This window comes from Suricata suricatta, chromosome 5 (genome assembly GCF_006229205.1).
Source record: "Suricata suricatta isolate VVHF042 chromosome 5, meerkat_22Aug2017_6uvM2_HiC, whole genome shotgun sequence".
Lineage (NCBI taxonomy): Eukaryota > Metazoa > Chordata > Mammalia > Carnivora > Herpestidae > Suricata > Suricata suricatta.
The window spans coordinates 54,458,357-54,484,026 of NC_043704.1; the positions used below are offsets into that span (position 1 = coordinate 54,458,357).

General features: G+C 38.6%; 1 long non-coding RNA gene across 3 annotated transcripts in view; it reads left to right on the forward strand.

Annotated features, from left to right (window-relative positions):
• The window catches only part of LOC115291694, a 32,055-nt gene extending 7,041 nt beyond the window's left edge, over nt 1–25,014 (forward strand). For 2 of the 3 annotated variants that reach the window (XR_003908623.1, XR_003908625.1), the window contains exons 4-7: nt 3,534–3,629; nt 8,999–9,097; nt 20,345–20,380; nt 24,431–25,014. This is a non-coding gene — a long non-coding RNA (uncharacterized LOC115291694). Of the gene's footprint in view, nt 1–3,533; nt 3,630–8,998; nt 9,098–11,863; nt 11,986–20,344; nt 20,381–24,430 lie in introns of those variants that run through there. The other variant, XR_003908624.1, reaches the window with a different exon arrangement.
• The last annotated feature ends 656 nt before the right edge of the window (nt 25,015–25,670 follow it).

Genomic DNA, 25,670 nt, shown 5'->3' on the forward strand with positions numbered 1-25,670 from the left:
TTTTTTCTCTTTATTTGCTCTAATAGTCTGGCCACTGTATAGCTTGGACAAATTATTATTATTTTTTTTATTTCTAAGGAGAAATAGAAGGTATTTTGGTTATTTTTGGGGGAAGGGGTTCTGGTTCACTGTAAATGGATTTTAAAATAAGCCTGTCTTTCAGAAACACTGATTGTAATTCTGTCATCTGCAACAATGAAAGATAAGTCAAGAATTACATGGACAAAATAATTTTACAAAAATTTCTAAAGTTTAGAAAGTACTGAATTTGAGATGAGATAGCTCACATAGCTCCTCCTTTTCTCTGTCTTTTCAAAACTTCATACATTTTGAACTTTCACAATTGTAAAATGTATTCCAATATATTTATATTTATGGGAGTACTAAATAACTGAACAGCTTAAAGAAGACAGAAAAAACCTGGACTGATTCAATTCACTATGACTCATCTAAACAGACCGAAGAGCTAGGCACTCTCAGATTCATTTCTCTTTCACTTTATTAAAACAAGCCAGCTCATAGATAAATGGAATTTTTAATCAGGAGTGAAATTTCCCCAGCCAACTCTTCTAGTGCCTTGTTAACTGAATGTGCAGAATATCTGGTGAAGCCAGAAAGACGCGTGTGTGGACATGTTGGGGCTGGGTTACAGCAGACCCCTCTCCCCAGTATGGTGTTCTGCAGTCTCCTCAGGGATAAGAACCCAGTTTAGCAAAGCCTTGAATCAAATATCTACCCCAAACTCCTCAGTTCTGAGTGTTTCTTTAAATAGTCCCCTTCCCAGGACATACGTGGAAACAGAAAATGAAGAAGATGTGTCCTCCTCCCAGTCTGTGAAAATTCACCATTTTTAACTGTCAAAGCAGCCTAAACTCCATTCAAATAAATCCCAAATTGAGCAAGACAGCAGCAGATTCCTACTACTATCATCTTGGGTTTATCCTATCAGGATTATAAATGATCTGTTTACTCAGAAGTTAATTTGTCATTGACTGCCTATATAGTAGCACCACACTAAGTACTTGGTTATATGTTGGTGGGTAAACAGATATAATATTATCCTGAGGCTTCTAAGAAATGGTTTAGAAGGCCACACACCCTTTCTATTCCAGATGATTTGTCTTCTCACTTTTGCAGATATCAACCTGCTTTCAGTCTCTTTGGAGTCATTGTTATGTGATGACTCTTGCCTCCTGCTTTGGCCCTGGCCATGGCCTATCACTCCTACCAACACAGGCTTCAGCACCTCATTTCTCCTTGAGAATTACCTTCTCCCTCTGGGTTGTCTTCTTGGCTTCCCATTGTTCTCAACAGGAACAATGTTGATTGGGATGCCCCAAATCCATGTCCTAATTTCTTCTACCATGATGCCTCCAACTCCATCTCTTTGTCTCTATGTACAAATATATACTTTTTCAGCTTCCTTGTAACCCCCTGGCCCCAGATTAAGCAGATATCTGCTGGAAGGGATTCTGAGGAAGCTTTCTTCCTTGATAAGAAGAGACACATGCAACTGGTAAGCACGTCCACATTTCTCCTTCTTCCTGCTTTAACAGCAGAAATAATGACTAGAACTTCAGCACTTCAGCTATGAACATGAGGAAAGACTGAAAGAATCACAGAGATGCTGGCCCCGGCATTATTGAGACACTAAAAAAAGCCCGCCAGCAACTGTACCTCATGACTTACTACTGTATGAGAAATAAACCCCTGTTGTTGAAGCCACTGTAGTTGAATATTTTTGTTACTCACACCTGCAATTCTTACTGACATAGCGCCATTGCCTCTATCCCAGACAAAACTGCCTCTGCATCTTTGGGGCTTAGTGAATCTTTCTATTCCTGGGCTGTCCAGAAACAGGAGTGAAAAACTACCCCCAACGTGTTATTAATCCTGATGAGTTCTACCAGCACATCAGGACTCTCATGATTATTTGGTGCCCATCAACTTTTATTTTGGTTGTATGTCTGGAGTTGTGGAACCAGGTGTGAAATGTGCAACCTGCAGTATGTGTATGTACTCAGATCTCCATGCCAGTGGAATGACAGAGATGCCAAGTCACCTCAAACAAGATTTTGGCACCTTATCTCTCAAACATTCCCCTGGTAGGAAGGCATCCACAAATGCCCTCCTCCGTCTTATTCTCCAGATAACATAAATACTAATTTTAAGCTCTGAGAGTATATACTTCAGTGACCTCAGATCACTAAGATTGTTCCTTCTAGAGAGGTTAAGTCATATTTCATTCTAGAAGAGTCATATTTAAATATTCTAAACTTCACACTCATTATCTCTTTCTCTCCTCCTGTTACTAAATAGAAAGCATTTTCTATCATAGAAAAATCTCTTGAGCTGTGCTGTGAAACCCATGTCCTCCCACTTTCTCAGGAACTTCCCCCTCTGGATTATATCCATGGCTTCTTACCTAACTCCAAACTTGCCTTCTTTACTGGGCCTCTTCCATAATCATTTAAACCTACCATTGTCTCTCCTATTCTAAAAAAACAAAACCTAATTTTACTAAATTACACATCCTCAACTAAAATTGTATCTATTCTATCAGTTACAAGATACATAGCTCTAGCTTCAGCTTCTACTTCCTCCTGTTATTGACTCCTCAATCTGCCTTCTGTTCTTATCACCCAAATCCTAGCATTAAGTCACCACTGACCTGCATGTTGCTACATCAATGAAAATGTTCATATTTATTCTATGTGAACCTCCTACTTCCTTTGTGCATAGGTTTCTACTGTTCCCTCTAGCAACTGTCTCTTTCCTTGCCTTCCATTCTTCCATGTCTCTACATTTGACTCATTTTTGTTCTGACTGTTGTCAGGCTGCTGTGCTGACTTTTCCTCCTCTACCCAATCTTTTTGTGTGCACCTTCCTCAGGGCTCAGCCTTGGGCCCTCTTCAATTCTCAGCCAAAGGGATCTCATCTACTCCTGTCAAACACCATCTATAAGACATGGCTTCAAAATCCTATCTCCAGTCCAGACTGCTCTTCTGAGTTACAGATGCATACATCCAAATGTTTAGAATATCTCCATTTGGGACATTTGAATATATTATAAAAATCTCAATATAACACTCTCCAAAATAAACTTATTATCTACAATCACCTTGCCCAAAACAATGTTTCTCCTCTAGTGTTCCCTTTCATGGTGAATGGTACCAACATCCTCCCAGAAGCTCCAGCCAGAGCCTATGAGCCATCCTTAACACATCCTTCTTCTTCAAAGATTCACTGCCACCACCACTCCTCCAAAGTAGTCACAAATCCAGTTGACTCTGCTTTCCTAAATCCATCTGCATTCCAATTTAAGTCACCATCATCTCTCACCTGGGCTACTCAAATTAACCTCTAACTAGTTTTCTCTAACTTACTTTTCCTTGCCCTGACTCCAGTTTTCATATTGCAATGAGAACAATAATGTAAAATGTAATCCTGATCAAATCACTTATCTACTAAAATCACTTCATGGCATCCCAGTATTGAGTATTAAATCCAAAAATCTCTTTGTTGTTTCCTAGATAAACAAGTTTTCTTTTGCCTCAAGACATTATATATGCCTCTGCCAGAAATTCTGTTTCCTCCAGACTACACACAGCTAGCTATTACTGTTTCAGGTATGAGTTTAATTACTATTTTCTAAAGAAACTCTCTCCTGATTAAGTGAAGAATAGTGTCAGAGTCCCTATTTACTTTCATACCATCTTGTGATTTTGAAAAGTATGACTTATATAAAGAGTGCACTTATCATGATGAGCACTGAGTAATGTATAGAATTGTTGAATCACTGTATTTTACACCTGAAACTATAACACTATATGTTAACTATACTGGAATCAAAATTAAAAAAAAAAAAAAACTAAAAGAAAAGAAAGTCAAGAGCTCCTCTATCTTAATAAATCAGATTTGGTAAATCAAAAACATCAATGAACATACATTTTTTAGAGATACGGAGGAAGCTACCATATGAAAGAAAAAAATAGAACTTGCAATTAAATCTTACTTGTCTGATTATCTAGTTTGGAGACACTAACTAAATAAGGTAAGTTCCATGAGGATAGAGACTGGATATAATTTGTTCACTAATGCTTTCTCAATGTCAAGCAGAGGGGAAGAGTGGGTGCTTAATAAGATTTGTTGGATACAGGGGGGCCTGGGTGGCTCAGTTAAGCATCTGACTATAGCTCAGATCATGATCTCATGGTTAATGAATTAAGCCCTACATCAGGCTCACAGTGTGCAGCCTGCTTGGGATTCTCTCTCCCTCTCTCTGCCCCTCCCCTATGCACGCATGTGCACATGTTCTCTCTCTCAAAAATAAATAAACATTTTTTAAGAAGATTTGTTGGATACATAAGCTAAGTTTTATCCCTTTCTGGCTTTAAGACTTATATTGGCTCCCTGTTCTATCCACAGACATAAATTATTTTAATTATGGCTAAATACTTATGTTTTAATTATGAAAAGTGTTTAATTATGATAATTACTTAATAGTGACATACTTATACATCCAGAATATGTAATTATTAAAAGAGGATATATTTCTATAAACTAAAAAAGTTCTGGATTTTTTTAGAAAGTATATTTTAGGTATAAGATTTTACTGTTCTTAAAGACTACTGGCCAGACAATTGTATATTTTTAAAATGAGTCTTTAAAAAGTTACAAAAAAATCAACTAATTCAGTAAAACTGGTATATTGCCCATCAAGTTTCAAAATAAATTAGAATGACATTTTCTTGAGACATTTTTTTAAGTTGAATGAAATTTTAATTCCAAACCATTAAGTAAGAAAAGAAACTGAAGAGTGACACTCCAAAAGTTTTCCTTTAGCAACATTCTAATATAAGGACTTAAAGGCCAGTCTGTGTCCCTGAGGTCCATTGATTAATACATGTAGGAATAGAATAATTAACATGGAATAAGAGGCTACAGGAGCAAACCCTTGCCAACGACGAAAAAGACTGCTGAGGATTTGAATTCGAGAAGGTCCAAATCCTCAAGATCTCTGATCTATTGACATAAGCATATTGTGGCAGACAGCAGTGAGAGAAAGAAGTAACTGAGGCAGTTTTCTCAACCTCAGCACCACTGACATCTTTCACTGGGTCATTGTTTGTTTCAGGGGGCTGTCCTGAGGATGTTTAGCAGCATGCTGGGTCTCTACCCAATGGACACCACTAGTGCTCCCCATCGAAAATGCCCTTAGATTTTGCCAAATGTCCCCTGGAGAGACAAGATTGCCCCTGACTGAGAACCACTGAATTAGATAAAATCCAACGGGTTTTTTAATTGAAAAAAAGTACAAACAGACACAAGTTTTCTATCATTCACCAGCATATTGACCCACACATTCATTCATTCATCGGACAAGACACAGTACTAGAAACCACATCCCATAAAGGAACAGAGCATAGTTTCTGTTAAGAACTGACAGTCTACTAAAAGACAAAGAGGCCATTGTTTAGAACGTAGCATGTATTTGCAGTTATGTGAGATGTAGGTTTTAATGCATAAACAAAATTATCCAAGAAAGGTCCCAATCGTGCTTGAAATGCATACTACACATGGTCACGGTGGATGTAGGAAATTAGCATTCAGCATCCAATTCAGCTTCACAGACAGCCCTCCTGACCTGCAGTTGGAGAGCCCAGAATCTCTTGTTGCCAGGTTTCCAGGTGCGGAGTGGCTCAGTCCTTTAGTCCTTTTCATGATACTGAATCCACAAGAGCCCACTTTCTGCTGCTTACTGCTCAGAGCCACAGTCCTGGAAACTTTGGGTTTTCCCCAGCAGTGTTCCAGTGTCCATCTCAAGCTCAGAGGGGGTGCAGAGGTAGGTGCAGTTGGAAATAGTGTGGCTTCTGGACCCCAAGTGGCAGCTATGACACTGTGTTCTTGAATTCAGAAGGCTGGTAACAGACTCCTAATTCCACTTTCCTGCTCTGAGAGAGGCAGCAACTTTCTTGGCATGCCAGGCAGCAGTACTATTCCAGAACATTCTCTGAAAGAATTCAGCCATAAGTCTCTAGCACTCTGATGAATATGTATGGGTCTGATTCCTTGAGTTATTGTTCATCCTGCTTAAAATATCTAGAATAAATTCTATTGTTTTTTTTTAATTGAGCCCTACAACTCTATACAACAAACTGTAATAGCTCAGTGAATCTATCACACAGTGTGATCACACACACCCAGTATGGAAACAGATCATAGATTCTTCAGTTAAGCACCAGATGAAGAAGTTGGCTTCATTTAGGGGCCATGCTGCATGAAAAATATGTTTGCTTTTGTTTGTGTGTTGTTGAACTGATACAAGTAAAAATATAAGATTGCACTGTAAATGCAGTGCCAGAGATAAGAGCAGGATGCAATATGGAAATGGTACATAGGCAGGAAGATTTTCTTGAGAAGTGATGTCTGAACTGAGTTGTAAAGCAAAAGTAAGAGTGTGTGAGGGAAACTGCATTTGAGGGTAGGGAAAAGGACAGAGCAAGCCAACCAGAGGATGCTCAATAGGTATGAAACATTCCGGAAGCATAGTGTATTTACAGACTTGGAAACTGTTCAGGATAGGAAGAATGTACAATGACAGGTAGGGAGTGATGAGCGGTCCACTGAAAGCAGAGAAAAAATTGTGAAGCCGGGGGAGCAATATTACGCCAATTTTTTTTGAGTCCTAGGGGACACTGATTCTAAGACACACCATCTATTTTATAAGAGCTTTGAAGGGAAAATGGATACCATACACTAAATGTATTCACTTATTTTAAAACCAACTAAAAATATCACTCATTTATCAATCTAAACTCTCTATTTTCAATACCTAAATCAGAATTTGCATCTAAATCTTCTTGACAATATTTCCCTATAAGAGTCTAGAGGGTCTAGCTATCCTTCTAAATCACTTTCTGTCATTTGGTGGTTGGTTATATTTAGTCTTTCACCGGTGCCTGTGGTCTTGATTTTTTTTTAAGATTGACAGTACATTCCAAGCCATATCAAATTATATTAAGATTTCCTCCTCTGCATTTCCTATTTGGTTAGACTCAGAGGTTTGTTTTCTCCATTATTAAACTGCATAGTATTATAAGTCAAATAGCTTCTTTTAGAAGTTAGCCAGAAACTTTCTACAGATTGATATCCCGTAACGAAATGAAGGTCCGCTGTGAAAACAAAGTAACCACACTAACTTCTTCCTGCTTTGCAAAGCCTGAGATCTGTTACAGGAGCTTTGGCAAGTTTGGCACTCTGATTCCATCGGTTATTGTACAATAGGCAATCTTCTATATGCAGAATTTATTTTCATTTCACTGCTTCATCATAAAGATATCTTTTTGAGACATCCTATGTGAAGAATTAGAGATACAAATCTAAGTTTAAATTTGACCACTTGTTATCAATGCAAAAAAAAAAAAGTTGAACTAGAAGAACAATAGGATGAAGAGATTCCATGATGCATGGCTTTGTTCACACAACCTCAAGAAATGACAATTGTAACACTTCTCTGCTCTCTCCTCTAACTGGAAACTTGTAAGATATTTTGACAGAGTTTTATTATCTTCAGAACAGGTAAAAGATAAAAAAAACTTTATAAATATATACATACATATATATACATATGTACACACACATACATATATACACATACATATATGTGTGTGTATATGTGTGTGTATATACATATATATATACATATATACATACACACACATACACACACACATATATATATGTGTGTGTGTGTATGTATATGTTTATATTTATATTTATATTTATATTTATATTTATATTTATATTTATATTTATATTTATATATATATCTCAGGCATACTGGGCCTGGAACAAATCCAGTGTGGGCCCCTGGCATATAACAGAAAAACTTTTCCTTCACACCAGATATGGGGTATGAGTAACATTGAGCGAAGGAGATGATTTGAGGTGAGAAGTGAGAGTAAAAAAAGAGGAAAAGAAAATAGAAGTCTCTGCTTTGGTAGAAGATATGATTTCATCCAAACAACAAAGCAAAACAAAATAAAATCCAAAAACGTAAAACAAAAACCAGAAGGCAGATGACTCACCATCATACTTGAGAGACACTCAGATATGCAAATAATGTATGGTTCCTTTAATTTCTAAAACATGCTTAATCTTCTTTTTGAATTGCCATCTTGCTAAATAGCTGCAGCATTTTAAAGTTATTCATTTATACTATTTTGATTTTTCTGGTTTACACTATCAGTGTCCAATTTACCAGGATTTCATTTCCCTCTCCAACTCGTTTAGAAATCTCCTTTGCAGGGCACCAGTATCCCTCCCGTGCTCACTCCATCCCAGCTCTGCTCACTCTAGAGTTACAGACCACACACACACACACACACACACACACACACACACCTGGCTCTCTACCCCCAGCGGCCCTCTCAGGCCACTCCATGCCCTCCCCCATAGCAGCACCCTTCCTTAACACTGGCAAGCTCTCTGGCCAGTCTCTCAGGGAATTCAGGGTTCCTCTTCAAGGGAATGAAAAAATATCTAGATCCCAGCACAGATCGGGGATTGAGAATGACTTGGGAGAGTTAAATGTTGGTGTTGTTCCCCAACTTTGCTGAACTTTTGAGTGTATTTTCATGTAGTCAATCCCAGCGTGGTGTGGGACAGTCTATGAGGTATCTCCTTCCTGAGTTCCACATGTGAAAAACAGCAAAAGCCCTAGATAGTTGACATTTCCTGTATTTTTATTAAACTTTTTTTTTTAATTTTAGAGAGAGAGCATGAGCAAGGGACAGGGGCAGAGAAAGAGAGAGAGAATCTTAGGCAGGCTCCATGCTTGGCAAGGCGCCCAACATGGGGCTCAATCCCACAACCCTGGGATCATGACCTGAGCTGAAATAAAGATGTTAGATCATGACCTGAGCTGAAATTAAGAGTTGGATGCTCAAACAACTGAGCTGGATTTTTCTAACATGCTGCTTCTCTATCGTCCAAGCCAAAGCCTGAAGAGAGATGACGGGAACTCATACCTGCCAGTTTCACTCTGCTTCTCCGTCCACCCTCCATTCTTCCTTTTAACAATTTCTTGGATCTGGTAAGAGCTTTTCACATCCTCTGATGTGATATCTAGAAAATAGATTAGGGAAATGCGTGGATCATGTAATATCTTTGTGGTAGTTAGGAGAACACTAGGTGTTGTAAAATATATATATATACCTTGTAATATTATGACTTAACACAACAAAAAGTTTGTATTTCACCCATATTCTCAGTTCATTGCATGTGTTCCTAGTCAGATGCCTTTCCATGTGGTCTTACAGAGGCCAGGTTTCTTCTTCCATCACGTAGTTTCTATTCTTCTCTTGGCCTACATTTAAGGTTGTGGCAAAGACACAAATCACTCCCATTTGTGTCCCATTGGCCAGAACTCAGTAATACAGTTAAGCCTAAATGCCAAGGTGGCTGAGAACTATAAACTAGATGTGTGTCTATGAGGAAAATAAAATAATTCTAGGGGAGCAGAGTCATGATATAGGTCATAGGCAAAGAGAAATATTTCTACACTATGGAGGAAAAAACATTAAATTGTGAGTTCTGTAGACTCATTTTTTAATATTCTAAAGCATTTCTATAATCCTTTTCTGCAAAGCTTGATTTTCTAATATACTGTCTTGCTTAAAGTCTTATTTTGAATTTTAGAAGTTGAGAGTACCCTTTTTCTTTGCACTTCTGATATACATGCAGTCTATACAATAAGCATCCCTTGAAATAAAGGGATATTTCCAAGTACACTGAATTGCAAAAGATTAAAGCATATTTATACTTTGAAAATATTCCCTCTTGCACAAAATTATCATATCACCGAATTTTGTTTCTGAGACTTCCAAAAGTGCCCAAGGAAGCTACAGAAATGAACTTATTCCTGAAAGAGGTCAGCAATCTAGTCTCATATACCACATAATAAATTAAGGACAAAAGACTGAAATCCTCAGCTTCTAGGCTAGCTCAGTGTTAATCAAATCTATTCTCCTTGTCTGAGCTTTGACCTCGGCAAGACCACCCCAACCTCCACCTTTAGTGGTCCTTGTACAACTTGTTAAGATTTCAGATTTTATCCCAAAAGCTATGTGGAGAGTTAAACAGATTTACATTTTTTAGAATTTTGGAAGATAGAGGCAGGAAGTTTATGACAACGATCTATAAAAAAATGTGAGTATCAGAATTCTATAAATGCAGGAGCTGAATTAGAAGGTCAATTGGATGTGAGAATGGGGAGAAGACCACAAGGATAATTGCCAGATTTCTAACTTAAAAAACTAGTAGAATGGTGTTGAAATTCTTTGAGACACAGAAGGAAAAAGTTGGGAGTGGGTAAATATAATGAGCTCAGTCAGGTGTTCTGAGTGAACAATCTGTGGTACACCAAAGAGATGCTCACCTTAATCACCTTGATATGAAGCTCTGAAGTTTAGAAAGAAGTCCAGGTTAATCCAACAGATTTAAGAATCTTCATAATAATAAAGGTATTATGAGAGTGGATGGGTTCACCCTCCAAAAATTGTGTTAAAGGAAAAGAAAAGAGTAATAAAAGAAGATCTAAGGAACACCAACATTTAAAGAATCTACAGAAGACCAGGAAAAAATAAAGATTGGAATGAAACATCCAGAGAAGTAAGAGGATAGAAGGGAAAAAAGAAGAAAAAAATGGAATTATCAAGAAAGATATCTACTTTGATTTCTTTTTTAAAAATTTAAAAAGCAAATAGGAGTATAGGCTTTACACTGTTCCCACTTGTGGGATGCTAGGGGCCTTGAACTAGTTCCATTCCATTCTATTCCCCTAACCTGATCTAAGTCTTCAAGGACTCACTTTTCTTCCATGGATGCTGAAAACTGGGGTAAAAAGGGATTTATCTACACTGCGTAGTCAGACAGAAGTTGGCTTTGAACAAAGTCTTGCACAAGGACAAGAAATAACACTCTTGCTGGACAATCACCAGGTAATTCCTGGCCTGGACCAAGGGAAATTCTTATTAAGGTCAAAAGGGAAAGGCAACTAACAGAGTCTGTGAATGATGAGGACAAGGACCACAATCTCGAGAAGCCCTTAGACATTTGACATTGTATGAACTGACTTCTTACATTGTCTTGCTCTGAAACAGCCCCCAATCCCTTTCAGGACCAACAACCTTCTTCTCATCCTTGTAACCTCTCCACTCATTTCCTCAATCTCTCTCCATCTTGAATACAGGTTTGGAAGATGGCTCTCCTTTGGGGAATAATGGGAAGGAAGGCTTATTTCCACTTCCAGTGTCTCCCCAAGGCCCCATGAGGTTTTTAGACCCAAGTAAGATACATACTATTAGTTAATCTCCACTTTGTCAGATCCTTCCAATGGGGCAAAGAGCTCAAAGAGATGACCTGCTTCAATCAAGGGTAGAGGGGATGTCAAAGGAGAAGGAAGGAAAGAAAAACATTCTGTCAGTGAGAAAACGTCACTTACTACTTAAAATACTAGCTGGCACCAGCAGGTGAAATCTGGGTGCTTTAGTTGGTTGAGTGTCCCACTCTTGACTTCAGCTCAGGTCATGATTCCAGGATCTTAGGATTGAACCCTATGTTGGGTTCTGCACTGAGCATGGAGCCTGCTTGATATTCTCTCTTTCTCTCCCTCTGCCCTTCTCCCCTGCTCACTGTGCTCGCTCTCTCTCTCTCTCTCTCTCTCTCTCTCTCTCTCAAAAAAATGTGGTGCTGCAGTCTGAATATTTGTTCCCCCCAAAATTCATTCACATGCTATAAGAAGGTGGGACCTTTGGAAGGTGCTTAGGTCATGCAGATGGAGATCTCTTGAACCCCACAGAGATCCTTAGACCTTTCACCATGAGAAGATACAACAAGAAGTCTAATCAGGAACAGAGCTCCCCACCCAACCATGCTGACACCCTGATATTGGACTTCTACCCTCCAGAACTGTGAGCAATAAATTTCTATTCACCAGCCACCCAGCCCGTGGTATTTTCTTATAGCAGCCCAAACAGACCAAGAAAGCTGGATGGTGTGAAAAGGATGACTTTTGGACATAGTGTACTAAGAATACTATTTGTCTAAAAAGATGAAGAATCAATAGTCAACAGAGGTGTAAAACAGGACTTTCCACTCCTTCTGAAGGAGCAGTCAAGAGAAATAGACAGGGATAATAAGTGTTATATTGTTACAGAGGTCAATTTTTCCAGGGCCTAAATCCCTCTCCTACCCCAAGAACAAATGTGTTTCTTTGGATTGGACATTGGCTCTTTCTGAGCTTTAAGATACCATTTAGAATGCAGGAGATTCGTAAGATAGTCAAGAGTCAGATCATAGATGTATGTGTTTTATTAGTCAATATTGTCCAGTGTCATATCATTAGTCCCAACATATGTGGCTGTGGGTGAGTTCACTGCACATTTTTCCAACTTCAGGTTCAGGTAGAATCATCAGCCAGGCCACAGGCCTACAATTTTTAAAAGGTACAAGTGGCACCTAACACCAATATCTCTAGCTCTGACCTCATCCTTCACCATGCCCCAAAGTGCTAGACTGCTTCCTATGAGAGACTGGGGAATGATCCACCAGCTTATATATCTTTATCTATATACCTTTAAAATCTTGCCTTCTGGGGCACCTGGTGGCTGAGTCAGTGAAGCATCCGACTTCAGCTCAGGTCATGATCTCAAGGTTCGTGAGTTCAAGCCCTGTGTTGGGGTCTGTGCTGACAGCTCAGAGCCTAGAGCCTGCTTCAGATTTTGTGTCTCCCTCTCTTTCTCCTGCTCAATGCTCGGTCTCTCAAAAATAAATAACTGGGGGAAAAAAAGATTTTTTTTAAAGATTTAAAAATCTTTTTAGGGGCGCCTGGGTGGCTCAGTCGGTTGAGCGTCCAGCTTCGGCTCAGGTCATGATCTTGCGGTTCGTGGGTTCAAGCCCCGCGTCAGGCTCTGTGCTGACAGCTCAGAGCCTGGAGCCTGTTTCAGATTCTGTGTCTCCCTCTCTCTCTGCCCCTCCCCTGCTCAAGCTGTCTCTCTCTCTCTCTCTCAAAAAATAAATAAAATATTAAAAAAAATTTTTTTAATCTTTTAAAAAAATCTTTCCTTCCTACTTTAATCAGAGGTATTTGGCCAGTGTTCCTTTTTCCATAGCACTCCTTTATATTTCAAGAAAAAAATTATAATAATTTATATCATAATAAAAATACTCAGAAGTACAGAAATTAGGGGGGAATATAATCTTTCTAATATAATTATCTTAATTAGAATCAATTGTAGTTTAATAGTTAAAAATGTTTTCTCTGGGGGATCCTGGGCGGCTCAGTCAGTTAATCGTCTGATGTCATGATCTCAGAGTTCCTGGGTTCACACTCCACCATTGGGCTCTCTGCTCTCAGTGTAGAGTCTGCTTCAGATCTTCTGTCTCTCTCTCTCTCTACACCCTCCCCCTAAAAAAACATTTAAAAAAATGTTTACTCTGGAGCCAGGATGCCTGGGCTAAAATCATACAGTCATTATCTACTTGATTTTGGCCATATTCTTTGGCCCTTGACTTCCTCATTCAAAAAATTCAGAAATAATCCCTGTCTCTTACTATTATGAAAATACTGAGGGTTTTAGGACACTGCCTGCCAGATGTTAAGCACTCAGTTACTGTTATCTACAGTTAGTTTCCCCTTTTCAATTACAAACCCATTTTCAACTTGCTAACTTCTTATCTTATCATTTTCTTTAATGCCCATCACTATGCCAAAGATAAAAATCAGTAATTAATAACAATAATAATGCAAAGGTTAAGGATGAAGTTACAAGAGGCCAAAATGGAAAACTCAGGTTTTTGGTACAGAATGGTTTGGACACCTTGGAAAAACATTACTGGAGGGATGCCTGGGTGCTGACAGCTCAGAGCCTGGGCCTGCTTCGGATTCTGTCTCTCTCTCTGCCCGTCCCCTGCTCATGCTCTGTTTCTCTCTGTCTCAATGATAAATAAAAACATTTAAAAAAAATTTTTTTTAAACATTACTAGAGAATCTGATCCTCACCCTTACCTGACAACTTAAAAAAAAAATTCAACATTTGTGAAGAAAAACACAAGCCCTCAATAATCCATTCGATTGACAATGTAGTCAGTTCCTGCATTACTGTGTTTCATAGATTGCCCCCTAAACATTCATTCCCTAGGGAGTGCAGCAAGATAATTTGTTATAACAGAGGACATATCATGTTAATGTATTTTCCTTTTTTTAAAGTTTATTTATTTATTTTGAGATACACAGCATGAATGGGGAGGGTCAGAGATGGAGGGGGACAGAGAGTCCCACATAGGCTCCACACTATCAACACAGAGACCGATTGCAGGGCTTGAACTCATGAACCCTGAGATCATGACTTGAGCCAAAATCAAGAGCCAGACGTTTAACCTACTGAGCCACCCAGGTGCCCCTCATGTTAATGTATTTTCATACTAAAATAGTAAAATTAACCAATTCATCCAAACAAAATTAATTCAGTAACAAATTTATTAACAAAATTAATTACAGACAAAATTGATTACATACCCCCCCAAAAGGTATTGCTATTAGTCTGGAATCATCAACAGTCTTACTTTTCTTTTCTTTTAAGTTTTTTGACAGTGTCAGCTACGAGTAAAAATGGACTGAACAATTGAGTTAGAGAGGTTAGAGATTATGGTCAGGGTGCTACTTTAATGGAATTTTTTATTATAAATGAAAAAGAATATAAGATTTTTAACACAGAGGAATAGCCAGCCTGACACTTGGGCCCAAAAGGCTAAAGAGAAATATCCTTAATTTTAACCTAACATGGTGACCTCATTACACTTTAGTCAGTATAATCCTTAGCCATTAGCTGAGATATAGATTTTTGTACATGAGGGTATTATTCTCTCTGTGAAAGAAATGCCTTTAGAAACATTTCAAATAATTTATTATAAAAGCTTTCTGGTGAAGCTGTAGGGTTAGTGGTGAGAATGTGGAGGTGGGAAGAATGTTATTTTTTAAGTTTATTTACTTTGAGAGAGAGTGAAGGGGTAAGGGCAGAGAGAGAGAGAGAGAGAGAGAGAGAGAATATCCCAAGCAGACTCCATGCTATCAGCATGGGAGGCAAACACGGGGCTTGATTTCAGGAACTGTGAGACCATGACCCAAGATGAAATCAAGAATCTGAGGTTTAACCAATGGTGCTACCCAAGTGCCCTGAGAATGGTCTTTTTATAGACTCTAAAGTGACTTTTTGGGGTCCCTGGGTGCCTCAGGCTCCAACTTTGTGGGGGGGACTTGAGCCCCTGTGTTGGGCTCCACAGCTGGATTCTCTCTCACTCCCACTCTTTGCCTCTCCCCTCCTCAGACTCAAAATAAATAAATAAATTTTAAAGAAAGAAATAAAGTGACTTTTTGATACTGAGTATAAAATAACCCTATTTGAACTTGGGATATCCAGAACTTCTTTTTGAAATCAAAGTAACGTCTCTCTTGAGGAATTCTGTATTTAAATAAAAAGATAAAGGTAGTTGCTGAGTGAGGTCAAGGTACAGTGATAAGCAGGAATACAGCTGTATGTGTATCCATTTGTATATATGTGTGTGCGCATGTGTACACACTGTGGGGAGCCATCCGATCTGCCCTTCACGACTGAGGCACACATTTAGTCAGCTGCGAGGGAGACTGGGCCCGGTTGCACACAAAGCGGGTCTCTCCAGCAATTGCCCTCAGGGAAAGGGAGATGACTCACTGGAGTGTACACCCCCTTTGGGGGGGGGCGGTCCACATCCAGTGACTAATCAGCGTGGGTGTAAGAAGGCTGAGCCTCTTTGCACCAAACAACTCTAAAGGACCACCCCCAGGAACGATGCTCCCTGGGACACGAGCTGAGGCCTTTGTTGTACCTACACTGCTCTCCTACTTCTTCACGGTAGTTCTGGAGAGTCTGCCTCAGTGACCTCTCTGAACATAAATCTCCACCTCAGAGTCTGCTTCCCAGAGAACCCAAACTAAGACATCATGTGTTTATTATTAATATCGCTTCTAGCAAAGGGTTAGTTTACCGATTTCAAATGTTGAAGGAAGATGGATGTAGAATGAATTCCTGAACTTAGCCAGACTGCTAATATAGAACCACAAAGAACTAAGATGGTGGTTTTGTGTTTTTTTTTTTTTGCTAACCTGATACCTTGCATGTTTTATATCAGTGCAGATTTCCAGACAATTGTCTAAATCAAAAAAAAAAAAAAAAAAGACTTTCAGCCCATGTGTGCCCAACACTCCTCCAGCCACTTTACTGCCACCACTGCCTTTCAAGGGCAATAGTGTTGGCGTTGGGTGATCCTATGAGATTAGAAGGGCTTAAACCAAGTCCCAGCAGATAACCTTGTAAGCATAGCAGTGGAAATGAAAAAACAGTGTGTCTTTTCAATACAGTAATAGACAGTATATGGTACTTTAGATAAGCAATAAGTGACAGAGAAGTCCAGCAAGATCTAATCAGGACATAACCATTAAGCCTCCACAACTTAGAGATCAAAGCAGGAAGGGAGTTGACATCAGAAAGATCTAGTAGCAACACAGTCATGGAATTGAGGTTCAGAACTAAGGTTCTAATATGGTGCATATGAGAAAGGCCTGGGCTCATGTTTGGTGAAAGAATAAGTGTTTAAAAAGGAGCCACCATTTGATTCTCTCCCACATTCCTAATATTCTGGTTTTCCTCTACTCCCTCAATATATTTTTTATCTTAGTAATAATCACCTTTTAAAAAAATATTGACATTTTATAATTTTCAGAGAATATTCTTATGGGAAGAAACCTGCTTCCACTGCTGCCAATCCATCTTCCCAAAGACCAGAACCCGGGCATAGGCTGGCACCTTGGAATCCAACAAGGAACAGTCTAGTTGCCAAAACTCAGGCACAAATATGAATAGCAAGATTGAATAGATCCTTAGCCAAGTTCTTTTGTCTAAAATAAGGTTTGCTTTGTTGATCTTAGAGCCCTGCGTGGGGCTGAACCTACAGGTGGGGATCAGGAAATCACAGCTTCTGAGAGAGGAAACATGAAGAGAGCAAGGCAGGAAAGTTATTGCAATAGAGCAAAGGCCAGTAGTTGGAGAAAGTGGCAGTTTGGAGAAAAGGGAGAAAAATCACAAGTGCAGAAGAATTCTGGAAAACTTTCTGGGAAGAAAGCACCGTAGGTACAAGAGAAAATGAAAATGAACACATTCTACTTCTTACTCGTGAAAACCAACTTAGCCACCAGCATACAAGGAGGCATATCTTCTCTCACGTGTGGAGCCCTGGAGCTTTTCCCTAAAAGTGTCGAATATACTCTCTCACTTACTCTCCAGCCTGAGGAGAAACGTTCACTAGTTTCCCTTGCCCCCACAGTTCTGACAAAACCAAATTCTATTGAACCTAATCAGCACTGGTCTAAATACATCCAAAGAAATTAAAGGGATATTATTTGATTAGCATTATTTATCTATGGCATGACATTTTCTGCCATCTCATAGTTTTCTAGACCTACGCAGGTCAAGTTACCTTTGTGGTCCCAGGTTCTCATTGTATAATAAAGAGTTTGGGATAAATATTTTTAAAGATTCCTTCCAGGTATAAAATCTGACAGGTTTCTTTTCTAATGAATGCACAAGTCTTCACCATCTGGTAGCGTCTAGAGGAGGGGATATCTGTGTCTGTGTTTGCACAAAAGATTTTCCATGTTAATTACATTCAAAGCCTGGCAAATGATGTTCACTAAAGAGTATTTGATTGTTCAAAACTTGCCTATATTTTTATATTCATAATTTTTTCCTTCCTTTGAATCTTCTCATGTAGAGTTTAGAGAGTACTTAGCTAATAGTTTTCTATCACTAATCAACTGAAGTCTAACTTACATGACTCTATTAGTAATCACTAATACTAATACAAACTGTGAGACAGAGTTTAAGGTAACTTATTAACGTATATCTAGATTTGTCCAGCTGTGTCATAAATGTAATTGCTCTTCATAATTATAATTTCACATATATATTTGATACATAAAACCCTTGGTTCATGTGATTTTATAGTTTACAAATTTTTTTGCATATACCCAACAGAACTTTTTGTACAATATTTATGTGACCTTTGAGTCATCCCCACTTATTTCTTTGCCTAGACTTCTGAGTGGCTCTGATTGTCCTAAATTCTTTTCTCTGGTATGTTACAAAAACAGCCCACAAACTTTAGAAATATGCTTACTACCCGAAAGATCCAGCTTGATGTTTTACCAAATCTATAAATGGAGACAAATAAGAGACCTCAGTTATGTAAAGCATCTAAAATTCTAAAGTACTTTGGCTCTATATACAGACTAAACCATTTGTTTTCATTAAGAAGCAGGTGTCTACTGGGGAGCATTTGACTGAATCTCTTCTTCTGTGATAGACTATTCTATCTGGCAATTGTGAACCCTTAGCATTGAAGAGATAGCAGAATATTGCTGAAAACATGGATTAGGACACACTAGGTTGTTTGGTTTAATTGTTGCTCTTCATTAGTTTTGATGAAAGTCTGTTCATCTTAACAAATCACTTAATATAGTCAAAGACAAAAATGTTTAATGTTAGGGGATGGTCCTAATTATATGTGGGACTAAGTTTCTGTTTACCCAGGAACTAGGATTGAATGTCAGTCTACCACTTACTAAATAAGTGAGGTTGTACTATTCAAACTGACTTTTATATGTCATTGTATTTTCATATGCTCTTAGTAGTCTTGATGTACATACATTTGTGGGTTTTTTGTTTTTGTTTCTGTTTTATAAGATTTTAAATAATCTCTATACCCAATGTGGGACTAGAACTTACAACCCCGAGATCAAGAGTCACATACTCTACTGACTGAGCCAGCCAGGCACACCCAACCACTTGTTTTATTTTTAAATTTTTATTTATTATTTTTAAAGTTTGTTTCTTTATTTTGAGAGAGGGAGAGAGATAGAGAGACAGACAGACAGACAGAGAGAATGCCAAGCAGGTTCCACACTCAGTGCAGAGAGGGGCTTGAAATCATAAACTGTGAGATCATAATCTGAACTGAAATCAAGAGTTGGACGCTCACCCAACTGAGCCACCCAGGTGCCCCAAATACATTGGTTTTTAACTATCAACTTTTTTCTCCATTTGACTTGGAGTTTTCCAACTATCACTTAGCATTATTTTACCTTGTTATTTTCACAGATTCTTAGATTTACTATTTTTTATTTCTGAAGGTTTGGATATTTTTAATAAAAAATATTACACTAATTTGTGGATAATATTTTTATTCTATAAGTTGTATTTTTTAATTATTTACTTTAAGAACTTTAATTTGTGCCAATCTAATTTTTATCTTGCTTCTATATAGCTGCCATTGTTCCTTCTGTTGACTTTTTCCTATAGTTTTGGCAATTAATAAACAATTTCTAAAATTTAGAACAGAATAAAACTATGAAAGCAAGATCAGGACCATATATACTCTGCTATAGGAAGCTATATAGCCATATAGTCTTTAGTAGAATAATTATAGTATAAAGTAATATTCTGTCAACATGAAGGATAAAAATAGTCAACTTAAAAGTCTAAATGATAATTTTCCTAGGACTCATATTATAAGGAGTTGAAAGATAAAAATAAATCTTTAATATCTTTCTGAAAACTAAAATTAGTATATAATTTAATCATTCCTTTATATAGGCATTTGAACAAATCTATTTCTCAAGAAATAATGAGACAGAAATAGATGGCTTTTATAGTATCACAAAGATAGAATTATTTTACTGGTTTAGTCAGTACTGAAATGAATTTCTCTATTATATCATAAACTGGGCCAAGACACCATTATGGTACATATATGAATGAGTTGCCATCTTAAATTAATTCTCCTACAAAGAATGCCTCAGAAATTTGTGGAAATCCTTGAAGAATCAAAACATTTTACAAATAAAAAACAATTGACTAGAGATTCATCCCTCAAGCAAGATAGAAGTTACAGAAATTGGCTGCGGCTGGAGGGTTTTTTTTTCTGACTAAAATATTTCAAGAGATTCTTTGATTGAAGAAATCATGGTATTAGAAGTTACATGTTTATTCTAAAATAGATTATGGATATAACTGAGGAACTTATTTAGAAGAAAATACCCTTCCTGGAAAATGAACTGAGATGCTCCTGGGCAAATGAACTTCTTTAGAGTTTACATGAATCTAAAAGGCAAATAAATCCTCCCAACTCTTCTGAAAATAATGGTTCTGAAAATATCTTCACCAGAATTTCTATTTCTTGCCTATGCCAGAGTCCGCCAAAAGAATAAGTCATGACGGAAGCCAAGGTAAGCTTTTTAAAAAAAATTTTAAGTTTATTTATTTATTTTGAGAAAGACAGAGAGAGTGAGCAGGGGAGGGGCAGAGAGAGAGGGAGAGAGAGAACCCCAAGTGGGTTCCACACTGTCAGCACAGAGCCTGATGTGGGGCTGGAACTCATGAACCATGAGATGGTGACCTGAGCCGAAACCAAGGGTTGGAGGCTTAATCAACTGAGCCACCCAGACGCCCTCCCAAAGTAAGCTTTTGATGAAGACCCCAGAGCAATCTGAGCACACAAGTTTGTTGAAGTAAAGGATTCAGTGTATTAACCCATCTCTCCATTTGTGGTGATCCTCTAGATGCTCACACCATTTATTCTGATTAGCGGGCAATCTGCCTCTATGTATATATTCATGTTATCTACCCCACTCTTCATCCTCCAGGGAATGGTCCTCTTGCAGACCTCCAAGGTCTAATCCCTGATAATCAGAGTAAAATGGACTAAAATCTTCCTAAAGTTACTTTTGACAGAACTATGGTTTTATAAGCTGCTGTGGCCTACACATAGAATAAAGATATTATGTATCACTAGACCAGGTTGTTTGGGAGGAATTCAAGGGGCTGAGTATAGTTACCTATTGCTGCTGTTGTAAATTACTACAAACTTATTGACTCGAAAACAACAAAAAAATTATCATCTTATAGTTTCAGAGGCCAGAAAGTCCAAAATTGCTCTCAGTGGGCTAAATTCAAGGCATTGGCAAGGCTGGTTCTTCATAGATGATCTGAGGGCAGAATCTGTCCCCTCACTTTTTTCAGCTTCCAGAAGCTGCCCGTCCCTTGGCCCATGGCCACTCCTCAAATAACTCCAACCTCTTGCTTTGTCATTACATCTCCTGCCACTAACTTTGATCTTCTACCTACTTTCCAAAAGCACTCTTGTGATTACATTGGGCTCATCCAGATAACCCAAGATAATCTCCCCATCTCAAGATCCTTGAAGTAATCACATCATTAAAGTCTCTTTTAGCATGTAAGATAATGTTCACCAAGAAAAGAGGCAAAACTGAAATAAAACAAAAACATTTATTTGGGGGTCTCAGAATTATAATTTGGGGAGCACAGATTTGGGCTGCAAACAAGTTGTGTCCCCCAGACACAAAAGTCAAGGTTTTAAAAGACAAAAAACAAAAAACAAAAAACAAAAAAAACTTATATTCACTGTTTGCAAAAAAATTTTGATTGGTCTTGGCAGCAGAAAACTAATCTTAACTGAATATAATTAGTTGCTATCACTAAGCAAAGTCCCCTACAGGTGTTCAGGCAGAGTCCTGGACTATTTAGTTTGGTCCAAAGGTCTGTTTCAAAGTTCAAAGATCTGGTTTCATCCAGTGAGGAAGTGTATAAGGCCCAATTCCTTTTTTTTTTTAATTTTTATGTTTTTATTTATTTTTGAGATAGAAAGACAGCGTGATCAGGAGAGAGTCAGAGAGAGAGAGAGAGAGAGAATCCAAAGACAGCCTCCAGGCTCTGAGCTAGCTGTCAGCACAGACCCTGATGAGGGGCTCGAATGCACAAACTGTAAGATCATGACCTGAGCTGAAGCCAGATGTTTAACCGACTGAGCCACCCTGACGCCCCAAGGCCCACTTCCTTAATGGTCTCCCAGCTCCATTTTAAAAACCTTTGACAAGAGTGACTTCATTTCATTTTACCTTTCACAGTAACAAATTCATGGGTTCTAGGAATCAAGACAAAAACATCTTTGGGAGACATTATTGAGCCCACCATTGTTACCAGAAATCAGAAGGTATAAATTGGGACTATTCTAACAAAACTGGGACACTGGGTCACCATTCCCAAAGAGAGGTCTGAGACAGAAAAGACAGAACTGAACATCCTCTGCCACCCTCTCTGTGTGCTCTTGAGATTGCCATTGTCAAGGGCTGGTACGCTATCTCTTTTCCCACCCACAGTCCCATCTCTGCTGCTTGAAATAAATTCCTATTATTTGGGGCCTATTCCAAAAGCCACCTCCACCAGGAAAGCTACACAGCTCAAAGTAATCTCTCCCTTCTCTGCTCTCTTTTCAGCATTGATCGATGTCATTCATTTCCTACTGCCCCTACAACCATCTACGCAACTTAATATGAACATATTTGTGAATGTGTCTTTTCTCCCTTACTGAAAGTAAGCTCTTGATAGGAAGGACCATACTTTTGGCCAAAGGATAACCACATGCATTCAACACATGCAAAAGAAACATGTCCTCAGCTTTTACTAGGCCAAGGTCTGTTACTGCAGCCTCCCTAAGTCAAATTCCCAACAGCCTATCTAGGCAACGGACCAAGTGTACTTGACATGCCACATAACTGAGGGGTGCTTTCTATACACTAAAGAGAAAAACATTTTACCAGAAACTTCCTTCAGACTGGGTTAAAGCCAACATTTTGGGGGTACCTGAGTGGCTCAGTTGTTTAAGCGTCTGACTTCAGCTGAGGTCACGATCTCACAGTTTGTGAGTTCAAGCCCCATGTCGGGCTCTGTGCAGACAGCTCAGAGCCAGGAGCCTGCTTCAGATTCCGTGTCCCTCTCTCTCTGCCCCTCTCCGACTCACATCCTATCTCTCTCTGTCTCTCAAAAATGAATAAACATTTTTTTTAAAAAAAGCCAACATTTTGATGCAGTTATGTCTACCAGTCAATGTGATTTTTATCAATAGGATGCTGCCACCCTATCTGCTCATCCTACTTATTTCTTGTAGAAGCTAACAAAAACCCCACTTTAATAGAGTTTAATTGTGAACTAAATGCTTTCATATGTTCATCAGCAATCAAGTCATCTGAACTGGTTTTTGGATTTTGTTGTTTTTTTTTTTAATGGCAGACCATGATAACAGTAAAAAAAATTTTTTTTAGGGGAAAAGATATAAATTGCTACAATTCCATTGGTCATTATTTCTCTGAAAATTGTGTGTAATAGTCAAGGTAATAAGTGGAATCCACAAGAAGTCATGTTCATTTAATGGTTCCCAAACACGGATATTTATATACTGAAGTAACCCAAAATAGCCCTTGGTACATTTGATTCACCAGATGCCCCCACAGCACAGACTCCTAATACTTTTAGCCAGACTTTAGTGTATCAGAAACTGGGAGAGTAATAAACATTGCAGAATGACTTATTAGAAAAGTACTTGGGAAGTCATTCAGACCACTTTTTTTTTTTTTTTTTTTTTTTTGCTTTCCATTATTAGCCATCTCTCGGTTCATTCACAACCCAGGGAAAGAAAAGCTAAAAATAGCCATTAAACCAAGCCTATTGTGAAGCAGCTGTCTGTGGTACAGGCAAGCAGACAGTTGCGAGTCCAAGCCCAGAGAGCAAACAGACTAACGGAAACAGCAATCATGCTAATCATCAAGTTGTTATCAAATGTGCTGCATTTGTATTTTCAAAGCATTCTATCATCATTAATTGATTAATGAGTGATAATCACTATTGCAGTGGCATATAAAATTGTAGGCAAGATTTGAAAAGAAATTGTTTTATATGGTGTGTACTTAAAAAGTGAGAGGGTTCTTGCTGGGTTTTAGTTTGTTTTCCACTAAAAGGTTTTCTAGAATTTAGAAAGTTTTGGTTTTAGTATTATGCCGCTCCTCTGCTGGTAGCATTCTGCCCCAGATAACTCTTGTCCATCTGTTAGATATTAACTCAAACATCATTTTCTCCCACAGACAGTTCCCCAGCCCAGCGAGGCTATTTTAGGGACTACTGCAGTCCCCCGGCATAGAACTTTTCACCTTTTATTAAACTGCCTATTGAATTGTCTGACATGCAAGCAAGACTATTGTTTCTGTGAGGGCAGAGGCCTCATGTGTCTTGTTCACCGAGCACAATGACTGGTACATGGTAGTCACTCAATAAGTCTTTCTTAAATAAATACAAGAATTTCCCATGAGAGAAAGCTAAAAGAGGCCCTAATTTGCTAACATGAGTTCCCACTCTATAAGAATTCATCTGCTCAGCATTCTAGATGCTTTATCTTATTTAATTCTCACCATGTTTCTTTAATATAGGTACCAAGTAGGAAATTGAAGTGACAGAGAGTAAGTCATGCCCAGGATCACACGGCTGGATAGTGGTGAAACTGAGGCTGAGTCACGGGTTTCCTGATTCCAAACCTACACATCTCCTAAAGTGGTGATGAAGAAAACAGTAGCTCCTGAAATCCAGAAACTGGTCTGACACTTAGAGCTCAGTCTCAGTGTGCGCACAAACTGGACTGACCTCAGCAGGGAGACCGTGGGCAAATAAACAATCTCATGGAGCATCCACTTGTCTAAGCACAGACCACAATCTGGTCACTGTAAACAACTCACAAAATATCAAGCATACCCCTCTTCTGGCTAACATTTCTGCTGCCTTTTTCTTTTAACCAATTATAGCTTTATCCCTCTCCTCTCTATCGGTAAGATTTATTGCTATCCTCAGTCATGGCCTTGCCCTCACTTCCTGACAGCACTCATCTAGAGGGATTCTCTGCCCCCTTAGGCCCTCTTTGAAATCTCCCAAATCCTTCAATAAGTCTTTCTTTACTTCCTTTTACTGAAGTGCACCACTGTTCCTATGGCATGTGGCTCCCCTTGATGCAATGAATGAGTAATAAACTTGACTTGTTCAACTACAGGTATATTCCTGATGGTCTCTGGTGAAGGGGATTAATGGTGAGTCGTACAAGACCATCCATGGTGCTGAATAAAGAAAATGCCAGAACTTTTACTCATATACATTTTTGTTTAAAAGAATTTAAAAAATGAATGCTAACCAGTATTTATGACGTGGCTCTCTTCTTCCATCTCTCCTTCTGTGAGACAGTCACGTGACAAATAAGGTGCACGATAGGGTAACAATAGGTAACCAGAAGGTCACAAAAGGACAAATACTCTATGATTCTTCTTACGTAAGACATCTGGAGTAGGAAAGTCATGGAAACATAAAGTAGAATGGTGGTTGCCATGGGTTCAAAGAAGGGCACAATGGGGACATGTCTCACAGACACAGAGTTTCAGTTTTGCAAGATGAAAAAGTTCTAGAGATCTGTTACACACAATGTAAAGAGTTAGCAGCACTGCACTGTATACTTAAAAATTACGAAGACAGGGGCCCGGTGGCTCATTTGGTGAAGCATCTGACTTTGGCTCAGGTGATGATCTCACAGTTCATGGGCTTGAGCCCACATCGGCTGAGTTCCAGCCCTGCTCTGAGCTCCCCACTCTCTCTCTCTCTGCAATTGCTCACTCATACTCTCTCTCTCTC